Source organism: Triturus cristatus, chromosome 2_2 (assembly GCF_964204655.1).
Source record: "Triturus cristatus chromosome 2_2, aTriCri1.1, whole genome shotgun sequence".
Taxonomy (NCBI): Eukaryota; Metazoa; Chordata; class Amphibia; order Caudata; family Salamandridae; genus Triturus; species Triturus cristatus.
The window spans coordinates 488,821,588-488,847,005 of NC_140582.1; the positions used below are offsets into that span (position 1 = coordinate 488,821,588).

Consider the following 25,418-nt stretch of genomic DNA (forward strand, 5'->3'; position numbering starts at 1 on the left):
GACTACTGCCTGTAAGCAAAGTCCCTAGCGATGTCTTGATAGGGGTAAAAATGTTGAGGATTCAGCCATGAGCGTACGGAGAGAACTTAGTAACATGAATTGGCTCTACTCTCTTTCAAGAGTTCAAGGGTGGAGTCAGAATTCTCGCCAAATAGACGAGATCTATCAAAAGGTACATATAAGAGTGTATGTTACCGAAAAAGCCAGTAGGTCCCATCCATGTATGGTGAAGGAACACCACACTAGTTCCAACCGCTCTGCCTATACAATCGGTTGAGTTCAGGCCTGATCATATGACATATTTGTCTGTGTCCTGGACATCTTGAATGGTCTATGACAAGTTGGCAAGGAATTCCCCTATGACAGCTGGCAAGATCTCTGCAACCATATCCCGTAATGCATGTAATTACATGCCTAGAAAACATCTGGCGTTGACTGACTTGCTGTCAAGACCACGTGATGAAAAAATCCTCTTTCTGAATGCCTCAATTCTTTTCCTCTCTCTATCTGGAGGTGCCACAGGGATAGAATTGGAATGGACTCTGCTAGTAGATGCCCAAACTATCAGGCTCTCAGGAGTAGGGTGCTGCGTCATAAAGGCAGGGTCACCTGGAGAAAGTCTGTGCCACTTAACAGTTAACAAGTGAACAAGAACAGGGTTTAGCCTCAAATTCTCATGAGGGTGTCAATTCGGGCTTTGTTGAATGGCAGCAAAGGTTCAGACAAGGTTGTAAGACTTCAAGGAGGCCATTGTTTTTCATGTTAACAGATGGTAATTGCAAGCTCAAGACATCAACCACTTTTCTGATGACTACAGTGAATGAGGCTTGACTCTTCTATTGAAGGGCCAGACGGAGAACCCAGCCCATCTCAGGGAAAGTGTCTAATCCACTGGCCTCTTGCAGACGAACAAAAAAAAACAATTTAATCATCATAATGTGGGGGAACTTCATCTCCATCTCTGACTTTAGTTAAAGACCAATCTAAAAAGCTGTTGGAGCGCTGGAGGGAGGCTCCCAGGCAAAGGCACTGTTTTTATCAGAATAAAATATACTGGAGCCAGGAGCATTAGAACTATTCCGGGGAGCAACTTTGTCTGAGGAGAGGGTTCAGTTCGGAGTTGGACATGCCAATAACATTTGCGTCGTCCTCCTGCATCAATATGGCAGGAACCGACGTTGGTCATGGTGCAAGATGTGGAATCGGCTCCAGAGTTGGAGCTGAACCTGAATAGGGTTCAGGAGGCACAGACTGCACCAAGAGCAGACCAGTAGGCGGTAACCCGTCTGGAGGGCCTCTGCAGTTCTGGGGGTCTGAATGCTCAGAAGAGGGAGCCGGCAGGATGTAAAAGATTCATAGCTTGGCTTCCTTAAATGACTCAATCTGTTGTGACAATGCCAGCGGCCCCAGAAATTGCAGGTTTATTGGGATCAGCTGCGGAATCGGCTCCTTGGTGGGAAACCAGGATTGAGGCCAGGGGGCACCTCAACATTATTGCAGCTTCTCGGAAGGAGAGTGGCAAGGCCAGTTTGTGCTTCTTATGTTTCTTTTTAGACTTTGAATTACATGAAGACTTTGACAGGGTCAACAATCTGTCGCGGTAGTGGTCCTGAGAGAGGACATGGATTTGTGCCCTCTACTTTGAACAGGAGCTGGTCTTAAGCAACGTCCTGCAGTGTTTGGTCACATACAGCTTGGCTTCATGCTCCTTGATCACCTTCGGGTGCACGAAGGCACACTCCTCACATGACTTGGGCTCATGACCAAAACAAAAGCACCAGAGAAACACCTCATGGGGATCGGTCTCCTTTATCTGCTAGTGACAGCCCATTCAAAGTTTAAACCCTGTAGCTTTAAGAAGGGGAGATGTTCCTTTGCATGTTGGAGAGAAACTGTTGGAGAAAAAACTCAAATAGTAAGAGAAAGTTAGGAGCTAGCTTTGGATCGGTGTACAGAGGCTCACAAAGATAGGAACTGATGTCTGCACGTCAGGGTGGTGCCTATATGTGGCCCAGACGTCACTTCTGTGGTGGAGCAGGGTCAATGCAGAGCCTCACGACGCCACCTACTGGTGCGCAGGAGCTATGCTGGATCCAGTATGGCCCCTGGGGATATTCTTAAGGTGAGGAATCTGCAGTTAGCAGTATCCATCAGAATATCACCTTTGAAGAACTCTCCAAAGCGAGGCAGTTCAGAACTCAAGAGGAAGAGTTGGAACTGGAAGATTACTTCCCAAAGAGAGTCTGCAGTCTAAGGAAGATGGTAGCCTTAGTTGATCACCTATAGAAGACAGGCCTTGAAAAATCTACTCATCCACTCTGGCGAGTCAGATTTCATCAAGTTGAGCTATTTTCAGCACCTACTGGCCCATTCTGGCGAATGAACGTAATCTGGAAAGGGACAGGTTTTCTGTTCATTCAGAAAGTGAATGAGTAATAAAGATGCCTTTAAATCTTATTTTTATCTTGACATATTTGCTGTCTGTTCAAGATAAGAGGTCAAAAGTCAGTTTGTCTTTTAACTAATTGCTGCTTGGAAAATGGAGTTTATCTTGTTAGAGGGTTTCGTCATGTGAGCTGCCTGACAATCATTGTTAACCTCTTCAATGCCCATGACGAGCTGGTCTCGACATGGGCCGCGGTGGCGCTGTGCCCATGACGAGACCAGCTCGTCATAAACCCCGCCCGCTAATGAAACGGCCGGCACAGGGCGGGGAAAGGGGCGGGCACTGAAGGGGTTAAACAAAACACTGTAAGATGTCAGTTTTTTTCCTAACAACATTTATATAGCTTGTAAATAAATATTACACATATTTCAAAATATATCAGGAATTACGAAAGCACATTTCCTTGTAATTGAGAAGTGTGATGCAGACAAAGATTTAAATACGAGCAGAAACATCAGAACACTTTACTTGGTTAAGTGCAAATGACAAATATTTACAAAAACTTGATTTCCAAACATTGTTTGCACACTATATAGTTTTAGCACTAAAACCACATGTCAGTGGGAATTTTTGTGGCCATTTCAATGTAAAATCTGCTGATTGCGAATGTTAGTGTGCTAACACATCATGCTTTAGTTATGTATTTATTAAAAGTGATGGGTTTTAAACATGATTTGATAAACATGCCTGCCCACGCCCTGATGATAATGATGGTAATGAACTAAGACAAAATGAACAATTGATGGACAGAATGCAAAACAGTGTCGTACATTCACCCCAGTACAGAGATCTGAGCCTAAATCCATTGTTTATTTGCTCGCCATTCCAGTTTGGACCCAGCCATATGCAAATTGGCCTTGAGCCTGCGCCCAATGGGAACAGTCCAGCCCGAACTGCCAGGCCAGATCCTCCCTGGACTGGAAACAAGCATCCTAGGACCGGTTTCGGGCTTTCAACCCTCATTAGCCAGGATAGCTTGACTACAGTGGCATGGAGAGCATGGGATCCACGTCTGGGCATAACCGTCCCACTCGGGGTGACAAATGCAAAAAGAACAATTTATGTACAGAATGCAGAACAGTGTCATACATTCACCCCAGGTCAGAGATCTGGGCCTAAATCCATTGTTTTTTTGCTCACCATGCCATTCCAGTTTGGACCCAGCCATATGCAAATCAGTCTTGACCCTGAGCCCAATAGGAACAGTCCAGACCAAACTGCCAGGCCATGTCCTCCCTGGACTGGAAACAAGCATCCTAGGACCGGTTTCGGCCTTTTAGCCCTCATCAGCCAGGATAGCTAGACTCCAGTGGCACAGAGAGCATGGGACCCACATCTGGGCATACCCGTCCCACTCTGGGTGACAAATGCAAAAAGAACAATTGATGGACAGAATGCAGAACAGTGTCATACATTCACCCCAGTACAGAGATCTGGGCCTAAATCCATCGTTTCTTTGCTCACCATGCCATTCCAGTTTGGACCCAGCCATATGCAAATCAGTCTTGGATTTAACCCAGATCTCTTGACTGGGGGTGAATGTATGATTTATTCAGCATTCCGTCCATCATTTGTTTGCATAGGTAATGAACTAAGAGGCAAGTCGGGGGTCCTGTGTATCCTATATATGGCTAGATTTGTATTCTTTATGGAGCAAAAGTTTAGTCTATTAAATCAAGCAAAAGAGTTTTTTGTACAGCAGACATGATAAACTTGCATATTTGAAGGTGCTCTCATATGTGCTAATGAAGAAAATTGTGGCTCAGTGAATGAAAATATTTGCCCAGGATCACATCGTTTGAAACCAGTTTATGGGGTCAAGAGCATTACAGTTAGGTCAAGTAGATTATTTAAGTCACTAGCCCTGCAGGTCTTTGAACGTTTTTATGATTTTTCTAGGCCTATTAGACCAAAGAAGGAGATCGGAGAAAAAGCTAGTGAAACATCTCCCTAGAAATAACTTTGAACACAGAGTACTCTAGTTGAGGGGATATATAGTCTCCGTAATTGCTGCTCTATCCCATATAAAAGGCATATTCCTTCCCAGTGATGTTGGTGCCAAAATACAGTGCTGATTTCTTTGCTAATGGGACATTGTGCCCTTTACCTCCTGAGGGTGGACTACTTCACCATACAGCACACTCCTCACTCGTTATAGGTAGTGACTGACTGACAAAATAATGTGGTAAGGTACAGCAGTAAGATGGGAGTGTTGTGAGGTTAATAGGGCTCGTGCACGAATGTTCCCATTTTACATCAAAGGTTGGAGTTGAGGAAACTAGAATTTTGACACCAAAAACTACGTCCCGGGGTAACGATGCTCATCAGTAAGAAACCTTTCTGGTCCATCTTACTTGTCACAGTCTTCAAGGCAGGGGTAAGGATGCTCATCAGTAAGTAAACTTTCTGGTCCATCTTACTTGTCACAGTCCTCAAGGCATGAGCATATATCCAAGAAAAGTAAAAATTGGAAAATTAGTAAAAATATCACCATCAGAAACTGCAACTTATATTCACACCAAAAAAACCACTTTGATTGTACTGCAGATAATGCAACTGCATCAACAGAAGAGAAAATTTCTCATTTGTGAAGTCTATAATGTGAAATTAAATTATTCAGAAGGCTGAAGTTGCTGCTGCAAGAATGTCCTTAAGGAATGCCCTTTAAAAGCTGCCCAAGATGAAGACAAACCTTTAGCAGATCTACCTTAGATTGTTGATGGCAAATGGAGAGCAGTCTTCAAACAGTCTAAAGAAATAACATTTTTAATCCATCTACTTCAAGAAGAAATGAAAGGCTGGTAAACCTTATTTGACAACCCAAAACTAAAAAAACACAGAATCCACCTGTCGGAAACAAAAGATCAGCTAGCAATATATAGAAAAGGCATTGCAAAGGTCTAAATTGTGCTACAAAACCTCCTGCTCATTAGAGAGAAAAAGGAAAAAACAAGAATAACTAAGCTCAGAAAGAGGTAACAAGGCAAGCCCACCTTAGGCAAGAAGCAAGGGGCAGGTCTGAAAATCACCTTATTCCTAAAAACAATACCACAGCTTTCCTGGGATAAAAGCTCCAATCTACCCCAATCCATGTCCTGAAGATATAGCTTCCACGAAAAAGCCCTTATGGGTAAGGAATTTCAAAGGGATCAAATGCAAAAGTTAAAAGGGACTTTCATTAGAAACTCTAGAATATTTTCCCTTAAACAGAGGAAGACTAGAAATTCTTAGACAAACACCAAGAATTGGAATTTCTCCAATGTCCTTTAAGGTTCTCAGTCTACTAGAGTTTTGAATAGAATGGGCAGTATCAGCGAAGCAACCTAAGGACACCAATCTTACCCTTTCAATTTCCAAATCAGGGAGAGACATTGGATTGCCTTCATCGACAACTGCGTGAATCTCAGAGGAGATGGAGAGATCCACAAAAGCCAAGGAGGTTGAATTGTTCGCTGAAGGAGCAGAGGGAACCAAGGTTGGCAACACCAATATGGGGCTGCCAGAAGGATGCCTGATCAACGTTGAACGTGCGGAGCATACTGCTGAACATTACAAAGGGGGTAAAGGCATAAAGAAGACTTCTGTGTTACCTGATACTTATTGTATCCACTGCACATACCCATCTGTATAAAAGAAGAGAGCAGAACCTGAGAAGCCGTACATCCAGCAGGGATGAATGACATCCAATCATAAACTCCCGAACCTCATCTGCATTTTTTTAAAAAGTCAGGGGCAAAGAGGCATGCTCAGTTGGAGATGGGAAGACATTGCTCAACGTTTCTGCAAGCCTATTCTCCCTCATCGGGAGTCCTATTAAGTTCTACTAGATGGGTTCATTCTGGAACCCTGGAGCTTCCCAGGTGATTGATAAAAGCCTTTGTGACCTGAATGTCATGAATGAGAAGGGGATCAAAGGATAACAGAGTTTTTAACACTGCAACCAGCTCCTTCCATTTGGAGGAAGTGACTGCTCCTCCACAGACCACAGAACCTGAACTGAATGATCCTTTAAAGTGGCTCCCCATCTCCGACTGCTGGCATCCATAGTCATCATCAGTGGTTAAGGAGGAGACTTTGGGATACCTTTTAATAGACGGTAAGCATCCAGTCACATTTGAAGCTTCTGGGAAACGGCAAGAGAGACTGGGACTAGACTCTCTTAACCCTTTGCCCTTGGGTCCCAATAGGAAAGGAGATGGTTCACCAGAGGATATAAAGGAAACTAAGACCAAGGAACAAAAAGAACGGATCCGCCATGTCCCCCCATAACTGTTAGCCATTGCCTTATCAGGGCTTCCTCACACTGAAAATCGTTTTAAGCCAAGACATCAACTTCTCTTGTCTCAAGGGTGGACGGAACACTTGACCCAAATCTGTCCTTTGAAGGGCTCCCATGAACCCGAGACCCTGAACCAAATGAAGATGTGATTTGTTTTTGTTCAATTGAATTCCAATGGTCAAAGCAGTCTTGCTAACTAGGTGTATCGCTTCCAGACCTTTAAAGAATGAAGAAGCACAGATTAGTCAATCATCAAGATACTGGAATATTAGTAATCCCTGAACATGTACACAAATGTACAGCCGTGGTGAACATCTTAAGGGCTGAAATTAAATCGAAAGACAGAACACAGCATTGATACTGCATTCCCAGGACAAAAAAACCTTAGGAGTTTTTCGGAGTCTGAGTGTACTACTATCTGCAGATAAGTGTCCAACAAATCCAAGGAGGTTGAGAACATTCTTGAGGTCACTACATTAAGAGAGCCACCAATTTTAACTCTAGTAAGGAATGAATGTGTTTCACTTTTAATAAATGCAGGATGCGGCACCCAGGGGCTTTTGGACCAAAAACATCAAAGAACAACAACACTGGTCATTTTCATCATCTGGAACTGGAATAACTGTGCCTTTCACGAGTAAATCCTGGACTCCCTTCAACAGCCCTTGACAGTCGACTGGATAATGAGGGACAGAGGTTGCACACAAAAAATATGTGGTGCTATCTGGAAGATTATCTTGTAGGACACAAGAATTCTTCAACATAGAATGGCATATAATTGTCATATGTTGAAGTCTTTCTCCATTTTCTCAGCATGGTCACAACTTCAGTGCTGCAGGAGGAGCTGGAAGATGGTGGGCTGGAGCCAGGATTTTCTACAAAAGGGGACTTCCTGGCCATGACCCCTTCAAATAAAGGGATGTCTGGACCCATTAGAATAAGTTCCAAAACCCAACAACCATTTCCCGTGAAAGAGGATGACTTGGTGTCAACAGCAGTCCACTGTCAACTTCATTATAAGTTTCTAACGGACAGCCAAAAGGCTTCACCCAGTGGAAGGGAAGGTGGCTCAGTGCTGCCTTCTGGGACTTGCTAGCTTTCCAGGATCTCATCCATAAATATCTCCTGGCTGGTATGGCAAATACAGCTGCGCACAGAGCACCAACAGATGTCAGACATGACTCTGACTTGTCAATCCATCAACAAGAGCCTAGTAGTACAGTCATTGCTCTGCTGGAGTTCTGCCCAAGCCTGTAAGAATTGAAGGAGTGACTACACTGTAAAAGTGGCATACGTTCTGCCCCAAAAGCAAAATTAGAATCCGTGCAAGCTTTTTTAGTAGTGCCCTCTAGTTTTTCCATCATTGAGTTGGCTGATGCAACAAACTCTAAAATTATTGTCCGATTAGAGGGCAGGACATCCATAAGGGGGATCAGAATGGACTGCAGCCAAATTCTTCTTTAGCAGTTTCCTCCTGGAGAGAAATCTAGGAAAAGAAGGCTTTTCAATATCTGTCCATTTCCTAAACAAATGTACTCTTGTGAAATGAAAGAGTCTGGTTCTTTATTGCTGCATTGAACAAATCCCCCTCCTCTTAGTGTGCTGATTATTCAGGCAAGGACAGATTTTATCATTTCTGTGAACTCAGTCTCTTAAATGTATCCGCCCCTTTGGTCAACCACCTCTTCTGAATATCTGTCTGCAACTGGGGGGTTTGGTGGGTGGGGCTATAGGTGGGATTTTTCTGTTCATCTTAGAGGGTGGAATGCCCTCTCTTGCTTTAAAAGCAGCATCCATCAGCAGCATTAATCATATCCTGCAGCAATTGAAGCGGTTGTTAATAATGAAGCCGCTGGCTAGCACTCCTAGAGATTCGAGAAGTTTCTTTACCAGAAGACTCCGCTATTACGTGCCTTCTTTTTTCTGTGGTACTTCTTCTACATGTTGTTAATTAAATAAATGGAAGACCAAATGTGACCTCTACGCTTTTCTAAATTGTTTGCCAGATTCCTGCTTTACTCCATTTTCATGAAACACATCCATGATACTTTGATCTCTTGTGGGACTGCTGCAACGTTAGAAACAGGCATAGGGGTCCCGTTAGAAAAGAAATAACATAAATAGAGGGTATGGAAGAAGTCTGATGAAGCAGGCCTATCAGCATAACCTGTGGAACAAAATACATAATAATTAAATAAAACAAAAATACATTTAAAAAATGAAGGTTCTTATCTCATAAAGGTAAGAAAAAAGGCAGGATGTATGTAAGGTTAGCCCCTTCTTTATGGGTCACAAGAAAGGAAGTGAGGTAACAGCCATATTGGTGGGGCCTACAATAATCTTTTCTTACATAGGTGAATAGTGTACCTTGAGGCTGAAGCTCACACTGTGAGGGCTGTGACGAGGAAGATAGACAAAGCAGGTCATTGGTTCTCTTCCCCTTCATATCACTGACGGCAAGCCCCATCTATAAAATTTAGAGGAAGCTATAGTGCATCATCCTGCACTAAATAGGAGAGGACTGAGAAAAAATATCACACCTTCTAATCCCGGATAGAAGGCTCTCACTTCCTACCATCATAAAGACCCCCTTTTCACAGAGGATCCCTACCACCTGCATCCCAAAAGTGTAACACCGACATTGGTAGCAGCTGGTAGGGCAGTCAGAGCCAGCACACATAGTTGATTGAACAGGCACTCCCAGTCACCAGATAATCATCAGTAGGCATACTGCTCCTGCTGAAGCCCACCACAATGCAGCTGAGAGAGCAGTTGCCACAGTCAAGTCAGCCATGTTGACAGCAGTAGGTGTGTGCAAGACAGCAAATTAATATAGATAATGAATTACGGGTGAGCCAAGTCAGGTCTTACTAGGGTCTAAAAGCCATAACAAAAGACGAGTCCCTCATCAACAACAAACATTATGTAAACATAAGATAACGTTTATATTTCAGAAGTGTTTCCTTAATATCTGCATGAGTTTTCACTTCTAGTAAATGCACCAGAATGCAGTGATACTAAAGCGAACATTTCAAAACATGAATTTAGAAGCAACACTGACCCCCAACCCCCCCCCCCCCCCCCCCCCCCGCACTGACAACAACGCCACTAGTGAACTGAGGCCAGTCTCTTGTGACCTGCAACCTATCTGTGACGTTATAATAGAAGGAGCAAGACTGTACTCTATTAAACCATGTGCACAATGGAGGTTCTTGTAAGGCACATATCCTGATTTCTGAATGTATTTCGAGGCGCTTTCAAATGTGACGATGAAGGAAAAAGAGCACCAAAAAATGGTGATTTCCTAGAATCGCACAAGGAGGTCAACGGGGATGCCAAGGTTCATCCCAGGTTTCCGTGAATCACATAGTGCAATTCAGCTACTAGAAAGGTATCTCTTTACCTCCCTCCCGTATTGTATCACAACTAAAAAGAAATATCAAGATAACAGAAGGGGGAATGAGTTGCGTGCCTAGAAGGGTTGTTGAGAGGCCACTGAGATGGAATGCGTGCAGTGAATGAGGAAGAGAAACGTAAAAAGTTGGGGTTCGGATGAAAAGAAACGAGAACAATAAGTAAGGGGATATTATAAGCCATTCAGATACTAGATGGTATTCTGGCGTGCCGCCACCACCTTCGAAACACAAGGTTCATTTCTCAAGGAAGTACTGTAACGACAAAGTCACGTTTAATGTTTGCCAATAGAATTGTGACTCATAGTTGTTTGGGACAAGTGCTGATCTTAAAAAAAGGGAAAAAAACATGCATAACCAGTTCAGGGGTCAATGCATTGCAAGTAGATCGAGCAAATAATTCAAGTTGCTAGACATGCAGTTCTGGAAACATTTTAAAGGTTTTTCAAGGACGCGTACTCTTATCATTCAATGAACACATAACTATAAATCCCCTGGCCATCTTTTTATAATCCTCGAATAAGGATAATGAGTACGCACTAAATGTATCAATAAGATACGCTGTTTATTGCTCACTGAACTGGTCCATAAATGGAAATCCAGGCTACATCCTCAACTGATCTATGCTTGATTAAGATGTGAAATTTGACAGATTTTCTCTTTAAATTAATTCAATGCAGCTTGGAATTAACAAAGATTGCGAACTGAGCTGAAGCTATAGTTGTTCAAATGAATATCGGTTTTGATGTACAGCACTGATGACCAGTTTAGATTGTGGAAGCTCATTCCAACTAAACGGCATTTCCAGAATTTTCATTGTTACACTTATATATCCCGTTAACAATAAATTGTGATTTTAAATGCAATCTCAATACCAAAGAACAAAAGAGAAAGTGGCGCAAGAAGATGGGCACAAAGCTCTCGAGCTATTTTGCTGCTCTCCTATCGCGGCTGTGGCTACGAGTTTTAGCTCACTGTGACAAGTCCCGTCTGGCCAGAGTCTGAGCCCACCTGAAGGATGGCCACAATTATCCACAGCTCATGCAAGAATCCTTTAAAACGTGGACTTGTACCCCAACCAGACTTGTGACTGCCTGGGCTCACAAGATAAAACATGGGAGCTGTAAATTGCATTTTTAAGGTGCACAACAAACTTTATACGGGGCAGGATGAGATGCCTCGTGAGCGAAGCCCTCCTGCCTGCTGTAGGGGTGACATAAAAAAGAGGTAGGGAAATAACCACTGATTCAGGTTGGGTTCCTTTCTAATGCAGAAGAACGACTAAACAAGTAGATGATGCTAGCTCAGGACTGACAGCTTATCTAATGCAACGTGATGACAGACTGCTGTGCAGTGGATGTTTGTTTCCGGTCCAGGGAGGACCTGGCTTGGCAGTTCGGGCTGGACTGTTCCCAGGAGGCACAGGGTCAAGACTGATTTGCATATGGCTGGGTCTGGGTCTAAACTGGGGTGGCATGGTGATCTCTTGACTGGAGGTGAATGTATGATTTATTCAGCATTCCGTCCATCATTTGTTTGCATAGCAGTGGAGAGGGTCATGTCTGCTGGTGACGTTCCCTCCATTGGCACACTTTATTCAAATACGAGGCAGACCGACTATACCGTCAGAATGAGACCTAACAAACACAAATAATGGGGACAGAAAGAGAATTACAGTTTCTCTTCTCTGAAGATCATAAAACAAATATAATGGAGACAACCCTAAATCATCCCATCGCACCTACCTTGTTTTGAGCCAAGGAAGTAAATTACGATGACCCTTCTGAAACACTTACACAAAATAGCCATCAAATTGAAAATAAGATGACGACCATGCAACCAGGTTGGAGGAAATAAAAGGGGCTATCACAAAGACTGAACTAGAGGAACATCACATCGAACAACTGTCAGTTGGGGATATTAAATCTGAATCCCAGAGGTGTGAACATGGTCAGCAGAGAGTGACTGCCTCACTCACACAGCTGACGCCCAAATAGGGTATGTTACAAATATATTTTTATTTTCTTCTATATTTAAAATAAATACTTTACCATGCATAGATCTCCACCCACACTGTGGATTCTCCCTACGGCAAAGCATAGGAAAAATGTAAAAAAAAATATATATATATATATTTTTAAGTATTGGAAATATTTTATATTCAATTTTAATGTAAATTCAGTTTATACATTGAGATCAAATGTAGAACAAAACAAAAAATGCTACATCTTTATTAGCTAAATGTTTAAATAAACAATTTAATAGAAATAAATTTGTTAGGATGTAAGGAGGTGTTCCAGTAGACGTAGTTAGGCTAAAGATGAATACGTTTATTGTGTTAAGAAGTTAACATGATCTTCCAGTAAGTTCAGTAGTACAGATGTAATCAGCCCCACCAGGAGCAGCCTCCCTGCTGCTCAGCCCAGGATCCAACTGACACTCCACCTCACAGCAATCCACACATTCTATTACATCACCATCCACACCAACATTCAACCCAACACATTCACACTGGCTGAGCAGCAGAGGCAGAGAAACAGGGAAGATGCATGATATCAAAACCCAAGAAATAACACACCTTCCTCCTTTACAGAAAGTATAGCAGATGCAACTAGTAAGACAACAATTCATAACAGACACAAAGCACTAACAAGTGACTATGCATAAACATGCAAAATAAGCAAGGTAAATATAATAAATAAGAGAAACAATGCAGGAAATCGGTAGGAACATCACAGTTACATAGAAGAAAAATGCAAGAGAACATGTAGCAAAATTGTAGCAAAATGCACAGCATTGCAAAGGAAACACAAGGCACAAGAAAAGAGACTAAGCCTAAACAAGCTGAAATGTGCAAGAGAAACTAAGCTACATAAAAGAAGCATGACTAAGTAAAAAACACGAAAATGGAAATGTAGAAAACATAAACCAGATCACACATCTCCTTCCTTAGCAGAGCAAATTCATAAAGAAGGATGCTGTCCAAGAACAAAAAGCTGAAATGGAGCGAGAGACATATATACAAGTAAGTAAAAGTCGCCCACACAAAACAAACCAAAAGTTAAGTGACCAAAAGTAGAGTGCTCCAAGTTACCACCACCACACCAGCTGGCCAGCCTGGCAAAGAAAAATACAGAACGCAGGAAAAAAGGAAACCACCCCAAACTAGAATACAGGGAGGAGACACAAATAGAAAAAACAAGTACTCCCATAACAAAACACACACAGAACTCCAGAACTCTAACACGTAAAGAAAACTGGACCAGAAAACAAGCAACGGGTGACTTACACCCCACCAGAAAGCAAGCAACGGCTGACTAGCACCCAAACAGAAAACAAGCAACGGGTATCTAGCACCCAACCAGAAAGCAAGCTACCGGTGGCTATCACCCAACCAGACAGCAAGCAACGGGTGACTTCCAACCAACAAGTCGTCCCTGGAGAAGGACAAATAGAGCAAAGTATAAAATGTGTGAGCAATACCCCACAGGTGAGACACAAAGCAGTGACTTGCACCCAACACATCATCCCTGGAGGAGGGCATATATTGAAAATAATAAAATGGGTGAGCAACACCCCACCCGTGAGACACCAAGCAATAAACACAGAAAAAAAGGAAGATCTACACCCCAGAAGAGTACAGGGAATCCCCAAACGGCAAAGAAGGGTGATCTGGGTGGACTGCACCCCAAAGAAAAATAAATAGTGCAGACACACCTCAAAAGAGATCACACATGAGAGTATATGAAGAGGAATACACGGGCAACAAGCAGCGCACAACAGAAAAACAAACACCATAAATGGAAGTCATATGAAGAAGCAAAAATGAAGAAGAATACACAATGACAACCCATAAGAATATGATCCACGTCCAAAGTAAACGCATGAAAACCTGCATGCCATGAGATATACACATTAACAGCACTGTCGCATGTAAGTGGATATATGGTAAAAACACATTAATAAAAAAAATAGGAAAATACTAAATCTTATAAAAGACATCCTGAATAAAATGACAGTTCTACACAAAATAAGAAAGCATCAACACATTCCATCATAAAGCAAAAGGTCCAATACATAGGTGACGTGGCAATAAAATAAAATAAAAGGCAAGAGATGCAGATTGATAGAACAGTAAATAAACACCATTGCTGGAGGATCCAATAGATGACAGCAAAACACTGTTGCTTTAATACCGAAGCATAAACTGAAGTTCAACGAATAGGAGACAAGAGAAACACAGCAATGAAACCTGCAAAGCTTCTCTGTTCAGACGGCGCTAGGGCTGTAGACAGGAAAATATAATGCCTCAAAAGACTTCACACACAAAAGGCTCCACAGACGTAGGAAAGAAAGTCGCAGGAAAGAATACAGACTGATACAGGAAGTTTGCCTCAATCAAAATGGCAGCAAATAGGGAGGTCGCACGACGGATGGCTCAAGAAGCGCAAGTGCTAAAAAGCATCTCTGTACAGGATGGCAGCAGAAAGAAGAAAAGAACATCCAAGAACAGACTCGTGTGGAAGGGAGCGCGCGGAGCACACTCTGTGACCATGGACTCCTCGCGGACCATTTGAACATCGCGCATATAACGTTCAGAATGCACACTGAGCAATTTGAGCAACTGCCGCATAATTATTGAAAAATTGCACTCTGGCAACTTCAAACTCCGATGATGAGACCCACAAAAATGTCTCTCCGTGAAGGAATGGGAGCATTCCTCTCCCGATCTCATACTCCAAGGTATAAATATCCACGGTGTAATCACAGGATTTAAAAAACACCAAAGAACACAGGGTTGGAGGAGGAGCCTAGCGCGCACCCAAGATGGCCGCGTAGGTGCGAGGCTCCCGAGGACCTCCGCGACCTCCTGCATAAATCCTGACCGAATCCTGTCCTAGATGAGGGGACTGTGTTTGTGAACCCGAGTTGAGGTGACGCCCGTTTTCCGTTTTCAATTCGGACGTCGGACACCGGCGGGAGCACCGATTAAGGTTTGCGGCCTTCTCCACGCCGGCCCCCCGTACTGGAGTTGTGGGGCGATCCGGCGACAAAGTGAATAACAGCGGCGGGCAAGGCTGGGCACTCGCGCACCCCGCACTTTCACTTTCGCGCCCTCCTTGCTGCCAGGCGAGGTAGGGTCGCGAAGCGGTGTGCGGTGGTGTGGCCTCGTTGGGGTGCCCTGCCGGCCCGCCGGCTGCGGTCCGTCCTGCGGAGCGGTGGTCGCCCCCCCCCGAAGCCCTTGAACGGGATTGTCTACCCCCTTTTTGAGGAGATTGGCTCGATTTGGGACCGCGACCATGGCCACAAAACAAGATGGCGACCGGGCTAAGGTGAAGTCGACCCGTCGTGGCGCGGCCCATCAATCCAACAATATGGACCGCTACACCCTCCAGAAGGGATCTCCAGAGGCGCTGCGTAGATCCCCTACGGGCCCGACTGACGCTCCTGCTCTGCCCACGGACCTGACCCTCCGAGACGTCATGGGCGCCATCGCCGAGATGAAGGCCTCGGTGGACCAGCGCTTTGACACTCTGGCGCAGAAGATCGACTCGGTCCTCGTGGACGTGGGCCTCGTGAGAGCCGATCTCTCAAAAACAAATGACCGGGTCGATTCTTTGGCCCACTCTACCTCGGGCCTCACATCTGACGTGGCGGCCCTCCAACAGGAGGTGCGCAGGCTTGGCCAGGCGAGCGCCCTGATGCATCGTCGACTGGAGGATTCCGAGGGTCGGGCCCGGAGAAATAACGTCCGCATTATCGGGGTGCCGGAGGGACGCGAGGCAGAGGCAGCGGATCTGTTTGTGGAGGACTTGGTCCTCACCCATCTCCAGCCTCGGGGGCTGAGTAAATTCTTTGCAGTGGAACGTGCCCACAGGGTCCCCGGGGGTAGGCCTAAGGCCAGAGCCCCTCCGAGGCCTCTCATCGCCCGGATTTTCAATTTTCGGGACAGGGACGCTATCCTGCAGACCTCCAGGCTACAAGGGCCGGTCAGACTTGACAATATGGATATCAATTTCTATCCTGACTTTACTCCGGCGGTCCAAAAGCAGCGACTGAGTTTTCTCGGTGTCAAACGTCGCCTACGGGACCTGAATCTCAAATATGCGATGCTTTTTCCGGCTAAGCTGAGGGTGGAGGTGGATGGCCGCACGCACTTTTTTGATCGTCCCGAGGCGGCCGGGGACTGGCTGGACACTCTGCCCGGAGATCGGGGCCGGGGGGGGGAGCGGTTGGTGGGGAGGGCCCGCCGGATCAGGACTGAGGGACTAATGGTAGGCCTTGCTCTGGACTGTGTTATTGTCACCATTGGCTGTTAGGGTAAGTTCCCCTCCTGTGGAGGTCGTGTGGGGTCTCTTGGGGGATCTCCCTCCTCCTCTGGGGGACTAGTTGGTTTTCTTTCTATGGGGCGACAGGCACACTGCACTTTGGGGGGGCTGTTTGGGCTCATGCAGGGGTGCAGGGTGGGGGGAGTTCTGTTGGGATGGGTGGGTTGGGGTGGGGTGTGGTTCGTTTCTACTGCAAGGCAAACCCTTCATTGTATTGGAGTTTTTGAGATGCTCTCGGGGGGACAAATGATGGCTTCTGTATGTGATGGGGGGTAGGGACCTGACTTTGTTGTCCTGGAACGTTAACGGACTGGGTGATAGGATTAAGCGGGGTGTGGTCCTGCAATATCTGAAACGGATTTCGCCTGATGTGGTCTTTTTGCAGGAGACACACCTCATTGGTAACTCCTATTGTGCCATGAATCGACGTGGCTATCGTTTGGTGGCCCACTCGGGCTTCACATCAGGCTCACGAGGGGTGGGCATTATGGTCAAGACCTCGCTCCCGCTAGAAATAGACGAGGTGCGCCATGATGAGAGGGGACGCTACACTGTCTTGGTGGGGAGAATGGAGGGCAAGGTAGTCGTCTTTGTCTCAGTGTACGTCCCACCGGGGTTACAGTCCACCACCTTTGCGGACCTGGGACGCCTCCTGCTTGACCTTCCGGGGGGGCTTCTGGTGGTTGGGGGGGACTTCAATGCGGTGGCTTCTGGGACTCTGGATCGCTATCCCCCTAGGGACCTCCCCCGGGCGCAAGCGTGGCTGTCTGGCCTTTTGGACACGCTGGGATTGGTGGACTGTTGGCGTCTAAAGCATCCCACTCAGCTGCAATACACCTTCCATTCGGGGGCCCATGGTAGCCTTTCGCGGCTTGATTATGTCCTTGTCCCTGCGGCCTATGCCGGGAGAGTGGGGGAGGTGCGCCATCTGGCGCGGGGTATTTCAGATCATTCCCCACTCCTGTTGCACTTTGATGTCTTCCCGAGGGGGGAGGGCAGGGTAGCTCCAATCAATGCCTGGTACCTGCACGACCCCACTATTCGTGCTGACTTGATTAAATCCTTGCAACGGTATTTTGAGGAGAATGTGGGATCTGTCCCGTCTGCCATTTCCCTGTGGGAGGCTTTCAAGACAGTGCTTAGAGGGGAGGCCCTCTCCTTTATTTCCCATGCCCGGAGGCGCGCACAGGAGGAGGTGACCCGGGTGGAGGCCGAAATTACTGAACTGGAGGGTGATCTGGGGAGTGGGGTGACTGACGCTGCGCTGCACGTTCTACACCTTAAGCAGGCGGCCTATAGGTCCCTCGTCACGGAGGCGGCCAGGGGCCTCAGCAGAGAGCAACAGGGGCGATTGTATGATGTGGGTGATAAGGCTGGCAAGTTGATTGCGTGTTTGGATAAGAAGGAGAGAGCTAGTCGTGTGGTCCCGCTGATTGAAAGAATGGATGGTGTACGTGTTACTGAGCCGGAAGGCATTGTCTCTTGCTTCGCGGATTATTTCCGCGAGGTATATTCCCCGGTTTCTCCCTGCCCGGAGGAGGATTCCCATGCCCTGCTGCGTGACATCGCGCTGCCCTCCCTCTCAATGGAGGACAGGGAGTTGATGGATGCCGCCCCCACCTCGGACGAAATTGCCCTCGCCATCCGCTCGGTCGCTTCTGGCAAGGCCATGGGCCCGAACGGCATTCCTATCGAGTTGTATAAATTGCGACCGGACGTACTGGCACCCCACCTCCGCGCAATGTTCCTTGCGGCTCACTCGCGGGGCTCCCTCCCGCCGGACCAGCGTCTGGCTACCATCGTGGTTATCCACAAGGAGGGCAGACCGCGGGACCGGGTTACATCCTACCGGCCTATCTCGCTCTTGAACGCGGAGCCTAAAATCCTCGCCAAGGTGCTCGCTAACCGGCTGGTCGGCGTGGTGGGCGATTTGGTCCACCAAGACCAGTCCGGCTTTATTCCCCATCGCAATACGGCCCTTAATCTGCGGCGCTTGCACGGGGTGCTCGCGCGTGTTCCGTTCGTGCGGGAGCCGGCCATCTTGGCGTCCCTGGACGCCACCATGGCGTTCGACACGCTCGAATGGCCCTACATCTGGGCGATGTTGGCGAAATTTGGATTTGGCCCGGGATTCATCAGTTGGGTCAAATTGTTGTACTCGGACCCATTGGCACAGGTGGTGGTGAATGGTCGAGTCTCGGCCCCATTCGTGCTGGGACGGGGCACGCGACAGGGTTGTCCCCTGTCGCCGCTCCTTTTTGCATTGGCCTTGGAACCCCTGGCGGAGTGGCTGCGGTGGCACCCTTCTATCCGAGGTCTCCGTTGGACACCCGAGTATGAGGACCACGTGTCCCTCTACGCTGACGATATCCTTTTGTACTTAGCCTCCCCGCGCAAATCACTGATTGTCCTGGTCGATGTTCTGCGCTCCTTTGGCCGTAATTCAGGCCTTGTCATCAACTGGGCTAAATCCTGTGTCTATGTGCTTTCCGGGGAGGCTCCTGTCCTCCCTCGGGGCTGTCCGATCCAGATTGCCTCGCAGGGATTTCGATACCTGGGGGTCTATATTACGCTGGACCCGGTGGCCCGCTACGAGCGAAACTTGCTTCCCCCCCTCCAGCGCTCGAAGGAGGACGTCGCGCGCTGGCGGCGCTTGCCGCTTTCGCCGCTCGGCCGGGCAGCATTGTTCAAGATGAGGTCATTGCCGCGCTTTTTGTACGCTCTCCAGAACACTATGGAATTGGTCCCAGCGCGCTACTTCCGTGAGGTGGAAAGCTTACAGCGCCGTCTGTTTTAGGACGGGAGGCCGCGTATAGCCCTGGCAAAATTGACGCTCCCGTGGTACGACGGAGGGATTGCCCTCCCGGATATTAAGCGGTATTACTGGGCCTCCCAGTTAGCTGCAATTAATCACGGCTTCTATGGGCCCGCCCTAAACCCGGCATTTGAAATGGACAAAATGCTCCTGCCCGGTGGCGACTACAATCGAGCGCTCTACACTAGCGTGCCCGATTCCCGCTTGACGGGACCCACGCGTGTCATGGTGCGAGTATGGCACGCGGCTAATGCAGCTATGGGATGGAAGGACCGTTTGACCCGGGCGTCACCGTTGTATGCGTCGGAGAGGCTTGGCTCTTTGTGGACCTCGAAGGGCTTCGAGAGGTGGGACATGATAGGCATCAGTACAGTGGGAGATCTCTGGACGAGGGGAGGATTCAAAACATTTGAGACGCTGCAGGCGGAGTTTCAGCTGCAGGGCAGTGAATACTTTCGCTACCTGCAGGTCCGTCACGCACTGGGTTCCGTCTTCCCAGACGTGGCCTCCATCCCGGAGTCCTCCCCCCTGGAGGATAGAGTGCTAGATGGCCACGTTCCGGACAGCACGATCTCCCTCATTTACAAGAAATTGATAAATGACCGCTCGGGCTTACTGACTGGCCTCCGCGAGGCTTGGGTTGCCGATGGGCTGGAGTTGGACGACGAGGACTGGATTTCCGCGGTGGCCTCTCCGAAGGAGGTGGCCATCCCGGCTCGCCTTCGCTTCGTCCAGCTTAAGATACTCCACCGGGTGTATATGACGGGGCCAAGGCTTCTGCGTATGGGCTATGCCGAGGATGGATTGTGTAAGCGTGGGTGTGGTGCTTTGGCGACTTTTTTACACATTCTGTGGGAATGTCCGAGGGTGGAGCGATTCTGGCGTGGTGTGCATGAGGTCCTGCGAGCGGTTACACATGTCGCGCTGTTGCCTGAAGCGAGGAGATGCTTGCTGAATGTGTGGGAACCGACTGATTACTCGGTTCCGCAGACGCGATGGGTGACTCTGGGATATATGATAGCTAAACGTGACATTGCTCAGCTGTGGGGATCCCAGAGACCCCCGGCGGTGTCGGCCTGGAAAGAACATATGGATTGGTGCATGTTCCGAGAAAAGGTGGTATATGTGGCGCGGGGTAAGCCTGGGGCATGGGTGAAGATATGGGGCCCCTGGAACGCCTACCGCGGGGGTATTTGCGAGCCGCCGTTGTTGCCTCCCGCTTCACCAGCTCCATCCCCATAGTTGACCCCCTCCCTCAGCCCTGGGCACATTGTTCTCCCAGTCCCGGATCAGTTTCCCTCCCCCTCTCTGGATTTCTTTGGATGGTTGGGGTCCCCCACTTGAGGAGCACGTGTCGTCATTTTCGATCGTGGGTTGGTTTTATGTTGTTGTGTTGTATAAAACGAAACCGTATTGTGGGTTCAGAGTTATGTAGCCAACGTTGTTGATACCTCCTGCTTTATCGTCTATGCAAAGCCAAGTGCCTCATTGTATGTATGTCATTTGCTTCTGTCACTTTAGCGGCCGGCCGGAAGGTTGTAGGCCCATACTTGTATATATTTGAGATTGCAATAAACGGTTTCAAAAACAAACAAAAAAAAAAACAAAAAAAAAAGAACACAGGGTTGAAATAACACCAAGTTAGGTCGAAATCCATGTAAGAAATCAGGCATGTAGTATAGAATTAACTTTGCCAGATCATTAAAAATCTGCGGTGCGTGGAAATGCGCTGTTGCATGTAGTGCAGTACAAGTTACTTACCTTTGGTAACGATGTATCTGGTAGAGACGATTCTAGCCGCAGATTCCTTAACGTAGAATTATCCCCAGGCGTGAGACTGGATCCGGAATTATTTTTGCCACAGCATCTCTGCGCTCCGGGGGGCAGCACCACGCGACTCCGCCCTGACGTTGTCCGCGGACGTGATGTCAGCGAGGTCACATAAGTTCCACCCCGGCGCGCTGACGTCAGTTTTCTTCAGAGAACTTTTCTGCGCCACAATGTGGAGCCATCACAAACAAAACTGTGAGAGTATGGGCACAGTATGCGAAAAAATCAGTGAAACAGAAAAGGAAAGAAGCGAATGGTGAGGAACATCACTATTAGGGACAGTGCCAAGCACTGAGTTACTGAAAGTCATGGAAGGGAAAGAGCATAGCACTGCTCTGAGAAGCAACCCTGCAAAGCGAAGGCGATATCCTCCCTGGAGGCAGAAAAACGTGAAAAATGTCGTGGCAGATGACAGAAAGTCTGCATCCACAATCTATAACAGTGAAGGGCAACAAGTCCGGAACAGATGAGTAACGACAAATCACCCCAAGACAACACCATCAAGGAGTGTCGTATCCCCTGTAAAGAGCTAAGGGCTGAGGCACAGCCAAGAGACCCCAACCCAGAGGACTGGGGTGGAGTCAGAAACCCCAACCAACGAAAAAAGGGAGCAGATTATGAGTAGGCCCCACACTGGAATAACCAGGGTGTGGGGATACAGAAGTACACATGAACCTACCGTCCAATTACCAGAAAAGAAGGAGTGGAACAAATAAACAGAAAAGAGCATCCTGCCATGGAGGAAGTGAAAGAGGGAACCTGCAGAAGACAAAGCCACCTGGAGGAAGGCGAGTGCAGAAGACCAAGCTGAAGGGTCCTCGCAGAACGGGGAGGAAGGGCGGGCCGTCTCTACCAGATACATCGTTACCGAAGGTAAGTAACTTGTACATCTGATAGAGACTACTAGCCGCAGATTCCTTAACGTAGAATAGATACCCTAGCGATACCCAGAGGTGAGGAGGGTCTGCGAGAGAACCTGGGCCCCAGCAGGGGATGTGTCATGGGGACAGGAAGGACGGGCCACCCCCACCAAGCAGAAGTAAGCAAGGAGAAGGGAAGCCCAGGATACCACAAGCCTACCCGAGGGGCAAAGGGCACCCACCAGAAAACCCAGAGGGACATACGGCATCAAGCGAGTACCAAAGAAAGAAAAGAACCACCCGCAAAATCCAAGGAGAAGAGGTAGAACGGAGGCAGAGCCCACCTCAGGAGAACACACACAGCGAAGGGGACAGCTGAACGGGTATCAGCCCGAGGCAGAGGACAAGGCAGGAACGGTCCCACAGCCGATAAGCGCATACGTGAGAAGGAAGACACAGTTGCGCAAAGCTCCAGCAAAGCAAGGGACAGGAGCACACGGGTACATGCAGAGGCCCACGGAGGTGGACCATAACTACCAGAGGTGCGCAGCAGGTAAATACTATGAAGTAGTGTGGGCAGAACAAGCCGAGCGCAAGACGAAGACAGAGGCAAGGGAACCCCAGAACAAGCCCCAGAAAAGGACCGTCCCAGTGGCACAACCCGGCCCACGAAGAGAAGTGGGACTGGCCAGAAGATAAAGAGGAGAAGAACCCCCCAAGAAGCAGCCGAGGGGAGGAGGGGGAAGGGGGGACACAAAGTAACCCCCGGGAAGCGAGAAATATGTAGTACTGACCTAAAGCTGTCAATCAGAGCACAGGAGAACACCAGGAATATCCCTGCAACACAAGGCAGAGGACCAGGCCGAAATGTCAGATAATAAGGTGACTACGCCGTAGACGGCATGGCAAAAGTCAGTCTGGCGATCCAGAGGCTGAAGAGGGAAGGCAAAACGCACAGAAGCATATATCCCGCAGGAACAAAGGGCAAAATGTACGACAGGCAAGCTCTGGAGAAGAAGGATAGAAACACCATCAGATACTGAGCAGGACAGAACCTGGAGCAGTGCAAGCTACACTAAGGCGGAAGAAAAAAAGAGACCGCACCAAGCGGTATACAGTGACGCTAGGAAACGCAAGGAACCCAAGGTCAAGAACATAAAAGACCTGTGGGTAGCACCACAGGCGACTTAACAATCAGCAAAAAAATACACAAGATGGTCCAACCTGAGGACCTATACGGGTTCACTAACAGTCAAAAATCACATACCACAAAATTTGAGATGCTGTGGCAAAAACAATTCCGGATCCAGTCTCACGCCTGAGGATAATTCTACGTTAAGGAATCTGCGGCTAGTAGTCTCTATCAGATAGAGGGTTTACCTCTTGGCTTGAAGTTGAAGTAAGCAGTAGCAGGAAGCATACGCCCTGTCCAAGGGCTGTCCGGTGGATCAGGATACTGGTGGGGCAGCAGGGCGTGGAATCCAAGGGTAGGTTCTTTTTTTAAGTAGTATCTTGAATGAAAATCCCTTTAGAAGTAGCTAGAAGTAGATCCTCGCGTGTAGTTTTTTTTAAATCTAACTCGTCACCATTTATGTTATGATGTAAGGAGGAGTTCCAGTGGACGTAGTTAGGTTAAAGATGAATACGTTTATTGTTCTTAGATATAAAGATGGTCTTCTTGTAAGTTGAGTAGTATAGATGAAATAAGCCCCACCAGAAGCAGCTAAAGGAAAATCCCTTTAGAAGTAGCTAGAAGTAGATCCTCGCGTGTAGTTTTTTTTTAAATCTAACTCGTCACCATTTATGTTATGATGTAAGGAGGAGTTCCAGTGGACGTAGTTAGGTTAAAGATGAATACGTTTATTGTTCTTAGATATAAAGATGGTCTTCTTGTAAGTTGAGTAGTATAGATGAAATAAGCCCCACCAGAAGCAGCTGAACTGTCTGCAATGTGTCTTTATCCTCTAACAGCTCTTTCATTCGGAGCTCTATGCAATGCCCCAAATCAGGCTACAGAAGTGACATGCACAACTGTAAAACAATCTTCTTTTTCCTGTTGTGTGTTTCTCCCCCTAGACCTCCACATTTTTGTTTCTATCTTCATAGCTTTTCTAACCTATTGCACATGTATGTAGTCAAGCGATAATCAGTCCTTATGGTGACCCAGATGTAATTTTCATTTCCATTAGAACAGTCTCTTTTTACCAGCACACTACACTTATTATTAGGTAACTTTCCTACCAAGGTCAACAGCGTAGCTTGCTTACAAACACTTTTAAACTTTTTACAGGCCTTCAGCGGGAATGGTATTAATGATTTAAAGTTGGGCAATTAATAGAAAGTCTTCAGATTTCTAGAGAAAATGTTTAATTCAAACGAGAATCCACCGGGAGAATTTATTCCCCAATATTTATTGTAAAGAAAATTATTCTCAGATTGTGGCTGAAAAGACTACATTAACATACATTCCCCTCCCTATTTATGGTGGGTTCTCCTTCAGATTTAATATTTCTTTCAGAAATTGGCAGATTTCCCTTTTCCACAAGACTCCAAAGCCCTGTGAAGATAATATCCATCTGCATTTAAGGATTGGGACTTCATCAGTTGTTTGCCAATTTATAGAGCCTTTTTGTTTTTCATGCAAACACGCAACCTTGTTTGTTAGATCCATAAATACTCTAGGATATATTCCATTTGTCCCACTGCACTCAACCCTTAATTAATATCGGACATCCACAGCAAGATCCTTTATCTTGTAAATGTACCATGATCTACAAACCCTCAATTTAATCTTCAGCAGGTCATATGTGGGCACTCATCAAGGGGTTCTGTTGTTTATACTAACCAAGAGACTTAGTTCAACAATTCAGAATGTTCTTGGTCTTGTTTCATCTGATCTACACTATTTTATTCAGCCCCACAGTGCCACTCATATTTGGTCAAATAATTTCTAATGGTGAATGATGCACGTATGAGTCACTTCCTTGGACTTATAAAAGGAGAATGCTAGTTTTTGCTGGCATTACTGCATGTAGCTGACACACTGCATAAGTGTCATGCATACAACAGTGCTATCCGAAATTGTGGTAATGGGGAGTCCATTCCCGGAGTAAGTGTGGTGAAGGTGTGAGTCTTTTGATATATTTGGGAACAGCACAATGACCAAAGAGTGTGGCAGTACAAGAGGGCTTTGTAGACCTTGAAAAGCAGTATCAATAGTTTTATAGTTTTCTCCTGCTATTTAGGAAGTCCACAGTAGTTGGCTGTCAAAAGGAGCTTGCCAGACCCTGTTCAGGATCTATGTAAAGTTGTTGCACAGATAAAAAAAAGAACATTACATAGGTGGGGCAGCAGTCCTCAACCAGTGTGACTCAGATAAGAAGGTCTGGTCACACTATTAACACTCTCTTAACCATGGTATATTGCCGTGCTCCATGGCCTTTACC

General features: G+C 46.8%; 1 protein-coding gene across 6 annotated transcripts in view; it reads right to left on the reverse strand.

Annotated features, from left to right (window-relative positions):
- IL15 (interleukin 15) overlaps window positions 1–25,418 on the reverse strand; it is a 380,197-nt gene that overhangs the window by 21,668 nt on the left and 333,111 nt on the right. The gene's annotated exons all lie outside the window — the stretch shown is intronic.